We start from the raw sequence: 11,438 nt of genomic DNA, 5'->3' as shown, positions 1-11,438 counted from the left end.
TTTCTGACTGTCACTCAAGCTGCGTCTAATTTAGTTACTCGTAAAGGCGGGTTTCCCTCAATTGAGAGATGAGAACCATTTTTGGTGTTCGATCATGTTCAATGGATGGATTTACCTTGACCAAAAATTAGGAACGGGGGCTTTAACCATGAAATATCGTAATGAGTTCATTGTTCATGAATCAGAAGGTGCTTTGTGGTCAAGTATGACAAAACAACTCAAGGGGCAACGAATTTTTTTATTTTGTGGCCACTGTAAACAATATGAAAGACCTTTTAGAAACCATTCGGTCACGAGAAAGTTCGCCATAAAATCCATTGGATTGAGGAACGATAGAAGATTGGCTTTTTACAACAGGGTGAACCATCACCTCTTCATGACCTATCGCAAATCATTGATCCATGATTGAAAGAGAATGCCGAAACGTGTGGTCATTGTAAAAACAATGATATAATAGCTAGAGGAACAATTGAACAACACCATGAAATTCGGAAATTCAGGAAGTATTAAAAATCCAGTCAAATAAGCCTTTCCGAGAACCCTAGACAATGTCTGATTGGTTTCAAAACGGTTATGCTGTTTAAGCAAAAAGCGTCGATTTCAGTGTTATTTGGACACTACAAGGTCGACACTTTGATCAAGTTCTCATAACTCGGCAGTTTGATTGATATTGGTCAATATATTGCAAAATTAACCTAGAGGACTTTTAACGAATAAGCTGATGATATTGCTCTGCCTTAAGGCTTTACAGCGAAATGACTTTGTTTCAAATTTCAGTTAAAACCAACCCAACTTTATGAGAATATCTATGCCAATTGAAAAACATCGTCATGACGGGCGCCAAAATCGTTTTACAATCCCAAAGCGCTCTGAATAGTTGAGTTGGTTGAAATTTCACTATTTAAGCGCTTAAATTTGAACTTAACCAAGGGATATATTTGACGTATTTCTAAAGCGTCTTTTATTCCTCTGAGTCTACTGGTACTTTGCTTGCAAGAACACAAACAAGAAAAATCCAATCAGGAGTAATGCTCGTTTTAGCCAATCTATACTTATATCGACTTGTCATTTTTCAAGTACGTACACACACACACACACTTCTCCTGACATGGATAATGGATGCCGATAAAACACCCTTGAAAACATCGTGAGAATCCAAATCATGCGCTGAGAGGGTTTGGCTTCGAGCGCTTGTGATGAATTTGTTGCCAGAGGATTAATTCAATTATCAGGCACAAATAAGTCGGCAAAGTTTGGAGACACTTTGTCCGCAAATCGGTTTGTAGTGTCCTACTCGAATTTGTTTGGCTAGGCGACAAACGGGTTCGGATTTTGACGAGCAAGCTACATGAGTTCCTAGGTTTTTAAAAGATGAAGGAAGTCGTTTTCTGGGTTTTCATTTTCACGGGAGTTACTCACTTCAATTAAGTATCTGCAAATGATTTGCGAAGAAATCATTGGGAACATATATGCTTGCAAGCATTGCTGTTTTGGTAGAGCTTGAACTTAGTCACTCATTCATTCCTTGCACGGCTTTGGAATTGATTCCCATTGCTGGATTGTAGCTTTATTAGTACGAAACATCCAACCTTAGCCAAAAAAAAGACAGACATGTTGGCAAAAATTGCAATCGCTTACCTCCATTTGTGTCTCCTTCATTGTCTCCAAATGAGAGTTGTCCGTTGACCGGTGAGTAGACCCCAAGGAGGGCTAAAATGCACATATAGTGCCAAATCGACGTCATGTCTGGCGCAATAAGTCACTTTGATTCACACACCATTGCTTTGCTGGAAGTCGTACCTTTGCGGCACCCGGGAGATCACCAAAATCCAATTTCTATTCAACCTTCACAATCGACCCACAGATTCCAGATTGCTATTCAGATGGTCTTTGGTCGGTGATTATTTTCCTATTGGCAGTTTTGAGAATCCAAGGGAAAGTGCCTCTAAAATATTTTCCTTTCAGTAGGACGCTAAAATATCGAGAGGGTCCCTTTTCCGTGAGATTGACCTTCGCAATTTTTCCTGGGAGTAAAACTTGTCAAGAGGTGAAGCTCACACCCTCGAGGTCTGCTAAATGTCAGGTCGAAATCAATAATAAGTAACAACCCTTGGCGTCTCCGATTCAGATTCAGCTGACAGAACACCTGATTATTCGGTGAAACCGTTTCCAACACTCGCCAATCACTAGCTCTGGTCACAACAGTAACACCCAATATCAATCGGCCTGTCCCAATGCAAAACGACAAGTACCATCTTCTCACTTCGATCCCAATCTCGCAACTGAATCATCCTGGGGCCTTTGGTTTTGACGCATAGCGTACGGACATGAGGTATGAACGACGCACTGGAGAAAGAAGGGGAAAAAATGCCTTTGGTGGCGTACCTACTACCTGGAACATACGCGGACGACGGACGGACGGTCGATCGAGCAGACTTGGAGCGAGCCTCCAACTCCTCCTTCCTCTTCTCGTCTTCCTTCTCAATGATGGGTTGGTGGACGTCTTCTCTGGAAAATATGTCTTCACTCCCATCTCCTTGAACAGGAGGGACACAACTCACTGACCTAACTTACCGGAGTCCATTAACAACTGAGCATTTATCTTTAATGTGTTTAGGATAGGGTTTTTTTCACAATGTGATCTGTGTGATTTAACTTTTCTTGCGTAAAGATTAAACATTTAGGGTCTATTTCAAAGGTCCCCGAATTGTTCTTTTTTTAACAGTGTTGCACGTGGGTCTGCCATGCATCATTCTGAATTTGCCCCATTTTTTGAAAGAATATGTGACACAAACTAACCTCCAGATGGATGGAAAGGCCCTTGAACACATTGACAATTACGGTTCAAGCCCAATTCCAGGCTGGTGGATTTACGAGTTTTTGGGGCCAAGTTCAATTTCGCTCTTTTACAGAGGTCTTTTTCGCCCGTCGCTCATGATGGCCGTCTTCCTTTGAAACGTATCTAATATGATTAATGTCCACACGAATTGAAGCTCTTCCTTCCTGAACTTCTGAATGGTATTGTGTCTATTTACGTTTTCTTTCAGCGAGAAATCGTTCCCTCTGATTTTGCAGGCAACAATTCATTTAGAGATGAGAGAAAACAGATAAATTTGTTATGAAGCAACTCAAGTTGTTATCCGTTTGTCTCGCAATAATAGCATTGAAGAATAAAAATCCTGACACAAAAAAATATCCTATATGAGTTCACTGAAAGGGAAAATAATAATCGAGTTCATATTGAATACAGCCTGTTTGTAGTGTTGCACTAATGCCATTTTGGAACAGCGTCACCGAAATGTTCTGGGCACATTTATGTTTGCCACATTTTTATTTTACGTAATAAAGTAAAAGGCTGATGTGTCCAAAAAGGATGAACAATGTTCAGAGACTTCAAAGATAGCTGTATCATGACGCAAATGAGTGGGGGGGGTTTAGTAATCATTGGATTTGATAGATTGACCCAAGTAAAAATTGGTGTTGTTTTTCCATAGGCATGCTCCAGTCATGAATTGCATTTCTTCATAGTGTACAATCTAATGCAGTTAAACTAGAAGACATGATTCAGAGCGAACTTGAAATTAGTTTATTGACAGACAAATCTCGTTTTGATTGGGTATGTCACACCAAATATCTCAACTTTCTACATTTCCATGACTTATGTAGGTGTGCACAGTTTACTAGCAATCTAGTGTCTTTTTTTATTATGACTCTTTGTGTTATTGTTGGATATACCTTCTGCAGTCAGTAACAATCCCACATTGAAGGCAAGAAGGATCTTTTTAGATTTCGCTTAAGGCAGGCAATCTTTTTTGGCCGATGGCTTGCATTTTATTGATCTACGTAAATACTTGTATGTTCACAATGAGTAGGGCACTAGTATCAAAATTACGGTAGTTTGTTCATTTTTTCAAAAAAAGGAACTGTAATGCCATTACATTCTGAAATGGTGTAATTGTAACGACGCCCCCAAAAACAAAAAATAATCGTTGCTCGTTCCTTTTTTCACTCTCCAGGCTGGCATTTGATTTTTCGTTTCTTTCTTGACAACTGAGGAAACTTGAAGGTTTTAGGCAATCTGAACAGTTTTCTTTCGATATTTTCGAATATCCGGAAAAAAAGAAGTGAACAATGAACATGTTTGCGGTTTCAAATCCTCGTTAAATTTGCCTTTTTGTTTATTGTTTATGTTTCTTAGTTCAAATTTTGTTGGACTAAAAGACCTGTAACTCAGAGTGAAGTCCTTCTTTAGCTTTAGTATATTGCACTAGATTTACCAACTCTCCTCATATCTATCCATGACTTTAGGCACAGGGTTCTAACAAGGCAATCGAGAATTTTCATGGTGATCCATTGTGACTTGTTGTGTCATGGTTGCAAATCTTCAACAACCATTAGATAAAACCAGAATCAAACCCCTGTTATATACAGGGTGCGCCATATTATTGTCTACACTTGGAATTGCCCTCAATAACCACATAGCCTCTTAAACATTAGATCTGCGAAAGAGAGTTGAGGCCAAACTTGACAAAGGTGATACCCCCATCGAAATTGCCAATAGCTTTGGCATTCACCACACCTGGGGTTACAATATTAAACGTTTTCGAAGACGGTCTCGGCGGATGTACGGTACAGCTTTGGCATTCACCACACCTGGGGTTACAATATTAAACGTTTTCGAAGACGGTCTCAAACAACAGTGAAAAAAATTAAACGGATGCCAACGAATCAGTTTTCTTTGGTTTGAATTGTCAAAAAAGCGAAATCGATTTTGCAACGTAGCATAGTTTATGATACATTACCCAATAAAACTCTCTAATATACTAAAAATCAAATATCTATAGTATTTATTTTGTCCTTATAAATATGCCTTTCGACTCCCAAGGTTCAATTCAAACCGTGCGGTTTGTTATCTCCAAAAGATTGATAATGTTAAAGTACGTTCAAATTTGGAATAGAAATGATTTTCCTCTTATGCATTTCCATTGGCTTAGCCAAACGAACATGGCCAAGAATGAGGGTAATGCAATGCTAAGCAAATAATGTCACATGCTCATTAGCATTACATGTTGGCAGGAACACTACTAATTTTAGGAGTGCTTGAAATAAAAATTTAACTATTGAGGGGGGTATTGATTTAGCGAGTTGAGGCAAAACCTGAAATGTAGGTAATCTAAATTTAAGTATAAGTATATGTAATGAGGAACGCACTTACATTTTTTGGCGAGTAACAGTTGGGTAATGAATTACTATTTTTGGCCAAAGTGATTGCAACTGGGATTCGTTCCTTTTGTTGAAACTGAAAGAAGAAAAAAATACATTCATCTCGTTTTAAAAAATGTTTACATTTCTAGCCGATTTTTTATTTTGACCATGCCTTTTTCAGAATGCATGTTTTGGTTGTCATTGATAAGTAACTGAATGTTTATTTTGAATGCTTTTTTTATGAATTATGGCGTAAGTTATCAGTACACCATATGTAGCCCCCGCACGAAATATGTTTTACGTTCTGCACTCCAGAGGGCGCTTTGTCATTCAGCCTCTACCAAATGAAGGGCCGATTGGGCCAATTCCTTTTTATTGAATTATAATGTGTTTGTGCTGTTTTTGGCTAATTCTATCAAAATCTTATTTTTAATTAGTGCCTCGGGTCACATAGTGTCCGGAAAAGATATTGCTTTCAAGGCAAGGCAAGAGCAGTTTATGTACCAATATACCATGCTTCTTCCCGTTTTTTTGGGCTGTGTGACGCTATAAATCAGGCCCTTATTGACAGAGATACTTTTGTACACAAAGATGATATTGATCCTTTAAAGCATTCACGGTTTCAGAATGCTTCAAAATATGAACCTCACTTAGAAGTTGCATAAATGAGTCTGTTTTGAAATTCGTATTGGGAGAGACTAAAAAAGTTGGGATTGTACCGTGTTCAGAGAAGGTACGAAAGGTATCTGATACTGTACGTCTTCAAAAGCATCCATGAGCTTTGTCCCAATCAAGGATTTAGGGTCAATTCTAGTGACTGTAGAGCACCTTCCAGGCTAGTTCGAACCATGAAGTCCACTCTTTTTTCTCGGGCTCCTTCATTGTTTAAATTGCTTCCCTTTAATATTCGTAGCGAATACGTAGGCCTTGTTGATCCGGTTGCATCTTTCAAATCAGACTTGGACCAATTTTTAGATAGCATTCCAGATCAATCCTACATTCAAGGACTAGCTCGGTCTGCCAATTCAAATTCATTGGTAGACCAAATATCATATAAAGATTGAAAGGTAATAAATAGACGAACTATAACCTTTCATTTTATTAGAACTGTGGATTACATTCCTTGTAGCGGTTAGAAAAGCCCGTGAACAACCAAACCAAACCAAAAAAAAAACTTTTCCTTGATTTTTGACAGGACTCAATTCATGAGCATGAAGTTCAAGAAAAATGATAATGAAATTACTTTTGCCTTGAAAACCCCCAAAGCATTTGAATAACAAAACAAATTACAGCTTGCTTCTCCTTTTCATAACTTACTTTTACGTTCGCGAAACTTATCTTGCGTGATTTTGGCAAACAAAGTACATACAAACATACCATTTTCAAAAACAGGGTCAATCAGAATTAAAAGTATTTTTAGTTATGCATTGGCATGAAATTTGCATTTGCAAATAAACTTTCCAAAATATAGACATCAACTCTTTCGTTCTTGTGGTCTGTAAGGGCTATTTTGCCTTCCATATCGGACAACATATAGATAAAGATGAAATTTACACCATGATATCTTCTAGCACCTGGATTTGAAGGTGCCCTTCCTAGGTAGCAGGTTCTTGTCCTTTCCATGGTGCCTCCTGCCCTGATCATTAGGGCTCGGAAATAAAATTCTTTTTGAGGGCCAAAGAATCAATAACCAATTTTTTGAAGCACGGAATAACTTTTTTGCTCAAGAAAGAAAATATCAAACGCAAAGATTACGCCTGAAACAGAAACGCCTGTTTAAAAGCAAAAGAAAAACATAAAAAGAACGTGAAACTAATTTTGCAACAGTTTAAAGCAATTACCAAAGGTTTCAATATATTTCATAATTTTAAAACCTTAAGAATAGAAAGCCCTCGAAGTTGTCTTCTAACTTGGAACCCCAAATTAATGCCCCAAACCATGCAGGTTTCTAGATCATATTTGTTTCCTCTGGGTGAAGAGACCACTTTTTACATCAAAACTCAGATACGGGCTTGAGGTTATTTCAGACGCACTCGACTTGAATGATCCAGTCTTGAGGAAGCTAAGTTCTCTCCACTCCGCGGTCATGAAAGCTGCCCTGAATATACCAACAAGAAAACACTTGGAATATAACGTGTAACGTATTTTACAGAAAACAAACCAGGTTTCTATAGACGCTATTGCAATATGTGCTAGAGCTCTTCTGGCTTGGCATTGTGGAAAAGACTGGTTAAATCATCCCCTTACAGCCGGACGAATGGAGGTTCATGTGGGGTGAAAAGAACACGCGCCAAAGATCGTCCAGAGCTTACCCTCCCCATGCAACCAAGAAGTCAATTATTACCAAAATTGTTGAAATTTGGGAAAGACTGCCTGTGCACATCAGGGAGGAAGAAAACAATGCTAAAGTGAAGAGTATAATCAAGACCTATGACCCATCTACTCAGATATGAATCCAAAGAAGCAACAAAGACATTGTGAAACATATCTTTGTGTGACGGGGAATATAATAATCCGTAAGGTCGATCAATAGGAACCATACAAATTTAAAACTGTAGATCTTGTGTTCCTGCGACCAGAAATAAATAAGTCATTCATTCATTCAAATGCAAATATTTTTATATTTGCTATTTTGTGTGTAAAGTATTGAGATTCTAGTTGCATTTTCAGGAAAAGCTTGAGCTTCTGCCAACACGACAAGCAGGCATAATGTGTGAATTAGAGAGCACTTACTTTATTGCGACAAACCTTGAAGATTGGCACAATGCCGTTTATAAAGGAGGTGCAGAAGGTATTCTTTACAATGTATCTTCAAAACCATCCATGAGCTTTCTCCTCAACCAGGTTTTAATAGTCAATTGCAATGAATGTAAAGGTTTACAATTTTGAGTCCTCCGAAATATCCAGGTTAGTCAAAACAATGACAGTTGCTTCTCTTTGGGTTCCTTCAATGTTAAATTGTTAAACTATTAAAACGTGTGTCCTTGATCCTTCCTCTAATATGAGGTTGATTTGATACTCAGTTTATTTGTTCCGCCAGTTCCCGCCTTTTGTGTGGGTGAGTGAAACCAAGTTGGTTTTAACTTATTCGAGAAGATTACAGATATGAGCACGAGACGACCAAGTCCAACATTTTGATGATCCCGAAATAAACCCTTGTGTAAAACCCCCATCACATTAAATTCAGATATAAAGAACTTTTTTAAATGAATGGAATAGGTATATGGGCAGAAAAGTACAAGAAATGCTTTTTGTGAAATAAGATTTGAAAACACAATTAGTCAATAAAATTTCCCATTTTTTTCTAAAATTGACTGGAGTTCTTGAAAATCATTCACAAATATTGATATTTTTTGCTGAAATGGCTCAAAATGCACAATAAATTGCAGAAAAATGTCAAATATTGGTCTTAAACTTGCAAAATTTGCATATGCAACAAATCTGGGGAAAAATCTCGGATATGAAAGTTTTTTTGCAAAATTTGCACGTAATGCAGGAGGCAAGTTTTGGCTGGCCCTACTTATTACAACTTGAAAGTTGGGTTTGCAGCTTAAAGATCGAAAAATGGCCTCAATATATTACAAGTTATTGCGAAGACATATAGTCGAAAACTTGTTCGACTTCTTTTGAAACATCTTTGGGCCTCCAGTAAGTGATGAACAGGAGGTATATCTTACAAGAGGATTCCCTCAGACTAGAGCCCTCTACCTAAGACGTGTGTTTTGACCAATCTACTTTATAGGTCGGGGAGGAAAATCGAACCGGGTCTCACTCATGCTAGGAAACTGCGCTAACCACTACACCACAACTCCTTTCTGTTCAAGACAAATATTTCAAAGTTTTCAACAATATATTTGGCCTACCTTTAAACAACTTTTTGAACAATTTGCCTTTTGGGAACTAAATATCATTTAAATATTTCACTTCCAAAATTTGAATGTTTTCGGGGTCTTGAACTATTATGATTCCGTGTTTCTATGAAGTCCTTCTCTGTCAACGAAACTGTTGGTCAGTGAATGTAACACAACTATTAGGGCTTCGAAGGCTTTTCGTCAACCAAGAAATAAAATTTACATACAAAATGTGACAAAAAGGTCACAGAGCGCTTTTGTTTTGCCACTTTCGTCTTTGAGTCACTATAATTACTTACCTTCCAAGTCCATTTTGAATAATCCCTTTCACTTAAACATGGTCTTGAGGAACTTACTCGACCAGTAGATTTAAATGGCCCTTTTTTCTGAGTCTCGATTTAGGACATAACATGAGTTGAAATATTTGATGTTCAGCTTGCTCTTTCTCTCTCACCAGTATGTCGATCTAGAATGGTTGACAACCTTAATGACTCAAGGAAAATACCAAAAAAGATCATGGTAGTTTATAGCTTGCCTAGACAAGGACCAACTCTCATATTAATAGCTTAATAGCTTGATGTAATTTCAGCCCAGATTAAAACCTTATATAGTGCCTCATTATACTTCAAAATATAAAATTTTCAGAAACCTAGTTAAAACAGTCTAACTTCACGTTCAAAGTTTTTGGAAGTTCCTATTAAACCGACTTCGCATTTCTATTTTCAAAATACACAACAAATCGGCTAGATGAATGAAAATGTAAAAAAGTGAAATTTTGCTACCGGCGAAGAACTTCATACTGTTTTAGTACGTGGGCTCACCCTTTCTTCACACTGTATGCCTGATTCCGTTCGATGAAAGCATTAATCATGAACTTCTAGAAATATGGACTATGAACAAGCTTCCCGCCAAATCACCCTGTTCTTGGTCATAGTAGGGCCTTGTGTTAGAATACTAATACAGGGCACTAGATTAGAGCAACTCTGAACCACCTTTTGAGTTCAAGCAATGAAATAAGAAACGTAGATCTTCGTCAATTAAAAGCACGTCATTTTTAGATTACATACTTGTAAAGTCGTTCGTTTCAAAGTTATGTTGTCAAAAGCCTTTGTTGCTGAGCAAGAGCGGGCCGAAATTTTGACCTTTATGTAGTGTTTACTAAATAACTTTGGACTTATCTCCTGAGCTCTCTAAGCATAGTTGATGGGGGCTCAAATTTGGCCAAGTTTATCTATTCAACAAGATCTTGTGGTGATATCAAATGCTTTTTTGGAACAAGATGAATGGTTTAGGAGATAAGAATTTTTTGTATCCGTTCGCAGTGCACATCACTACGCAGTTGGGATCAGGGTAGTGCTGGGGCGAGTCCGGCAAAAGTTGGATTCATACGTATCCTTTGACTTCTTGACTTTTGGTCGAACTCGCCGAGCCCGGCTGAGGACTCGAGTCTTTTACTGGAGTCAGGTCTAACAAAAAGACTAGTCTTGCAAATTTTAAAGACGAACCCGGCCAATTTTTCCAAAATCGAGTAAAAGACTCGACGAGTGCACTCGCACTCGACCCAGCATTAGATCAGCAGCATGTTTTTTTTGGTTTTTTTATTGTTTATTGTTGAGAGCCACTCACCCATGTAAAAGTGGTTTTTTTTCGATGTTGCGTGAAGTCGGAGGAGAAGTGGCGGGGTGGTTGGTTCTATTCTTCTTCCCGATTTTTCTCATGGAATATTTTCGACGCTAAGTATACCCACAGACGGAGAAACATTCTGATACGAAATATGACACTGCCTATCGGAACTGCGAATGGACTAGGTGATGGCTAGCTTTGCTGGCTTGGCGAGGTTCTATCCTCTAGCACCCCAAGAACAACTTTAGTATCTTGAAAATGCAAAGAAATTGCAGTTGATTAGCAAAAGTCATTGTTGAATGGAATTTGACGTATTGATTTATCATTTCTAGTTAGATTCACTTACTGAAGGATCACCTAACTACCTTACAATGACGTAATATGCATTCATATCTACTGGAATCGAGGTTTTGTGTTTATCATCGAGTAATTGACAAAGGACATAGCAAGGGAGTCTTTCCTTTCAAATAAAATCTAATCCCGGCGCTAAACCAACTGATTTACATCCGTCGTGTTCGAAAAATGAAATTGCATTTATGGCGTAAACAAGAAAAAATAATTTTTGGTATTTGGTTTAGACCATGCAAGTTATTACTGAATACCAGATGTAGACACGGGCATCAAAAGATGTAGACTGCGAACCGAACCAAAAACTTATAACCCTGAAGAGTTCATTTTATGCCACATGAGCACTTCATACGACCACAAGATCTTGTTGAATAGATGAACTTGGCCAAGTTTGAGCCCAAAGCTACTCTG

General features: G+C 38.0%; 1 long non-coding RNA gene across 1 annotated transcript; it reads right to left on the bottom strand.

Moving 5' to 3' along the window:
- Positions 1 to 5,071: 5,071 nt before the first annotated feature.
- Positions 5,072 to 11,024, bottom strand: LOC131891340 (uncharacterized). The gene is made up of 3 exons (XR_009374391.1): positions 10,683 to 11,024; positions 5,216 to 5,299; positions 5,072 to 5,157 (listed from the first exon to the last, which is right to left on the bottom strand). It is a non-coding gene; the product is annotated as an uncharacterized LOC131891340 (long non-coding RNA).
- Positions 11,025 to 11,438: the final 414 nt, after the last annotated feature.

This window comes from Tigriopus californicus, chromosome 12 (genome assembly GCF_007210705.1).
Source record: "Tigriopus californicus strain San Diego chromosome 12, Tcal_SD_v2.1, whole genome shotgun sequence".
In the NCBI taxonomy this organism is placed as follows: Eukaryota; Metazoa; Arthropoda; class Copepoda; order Harpacticoida; family Harpacticidae; genus Tigriopus; species Tigriopus californicus.
This window is presented reverse-complemented; position numbering and strand designations above follow the sequence as displayed.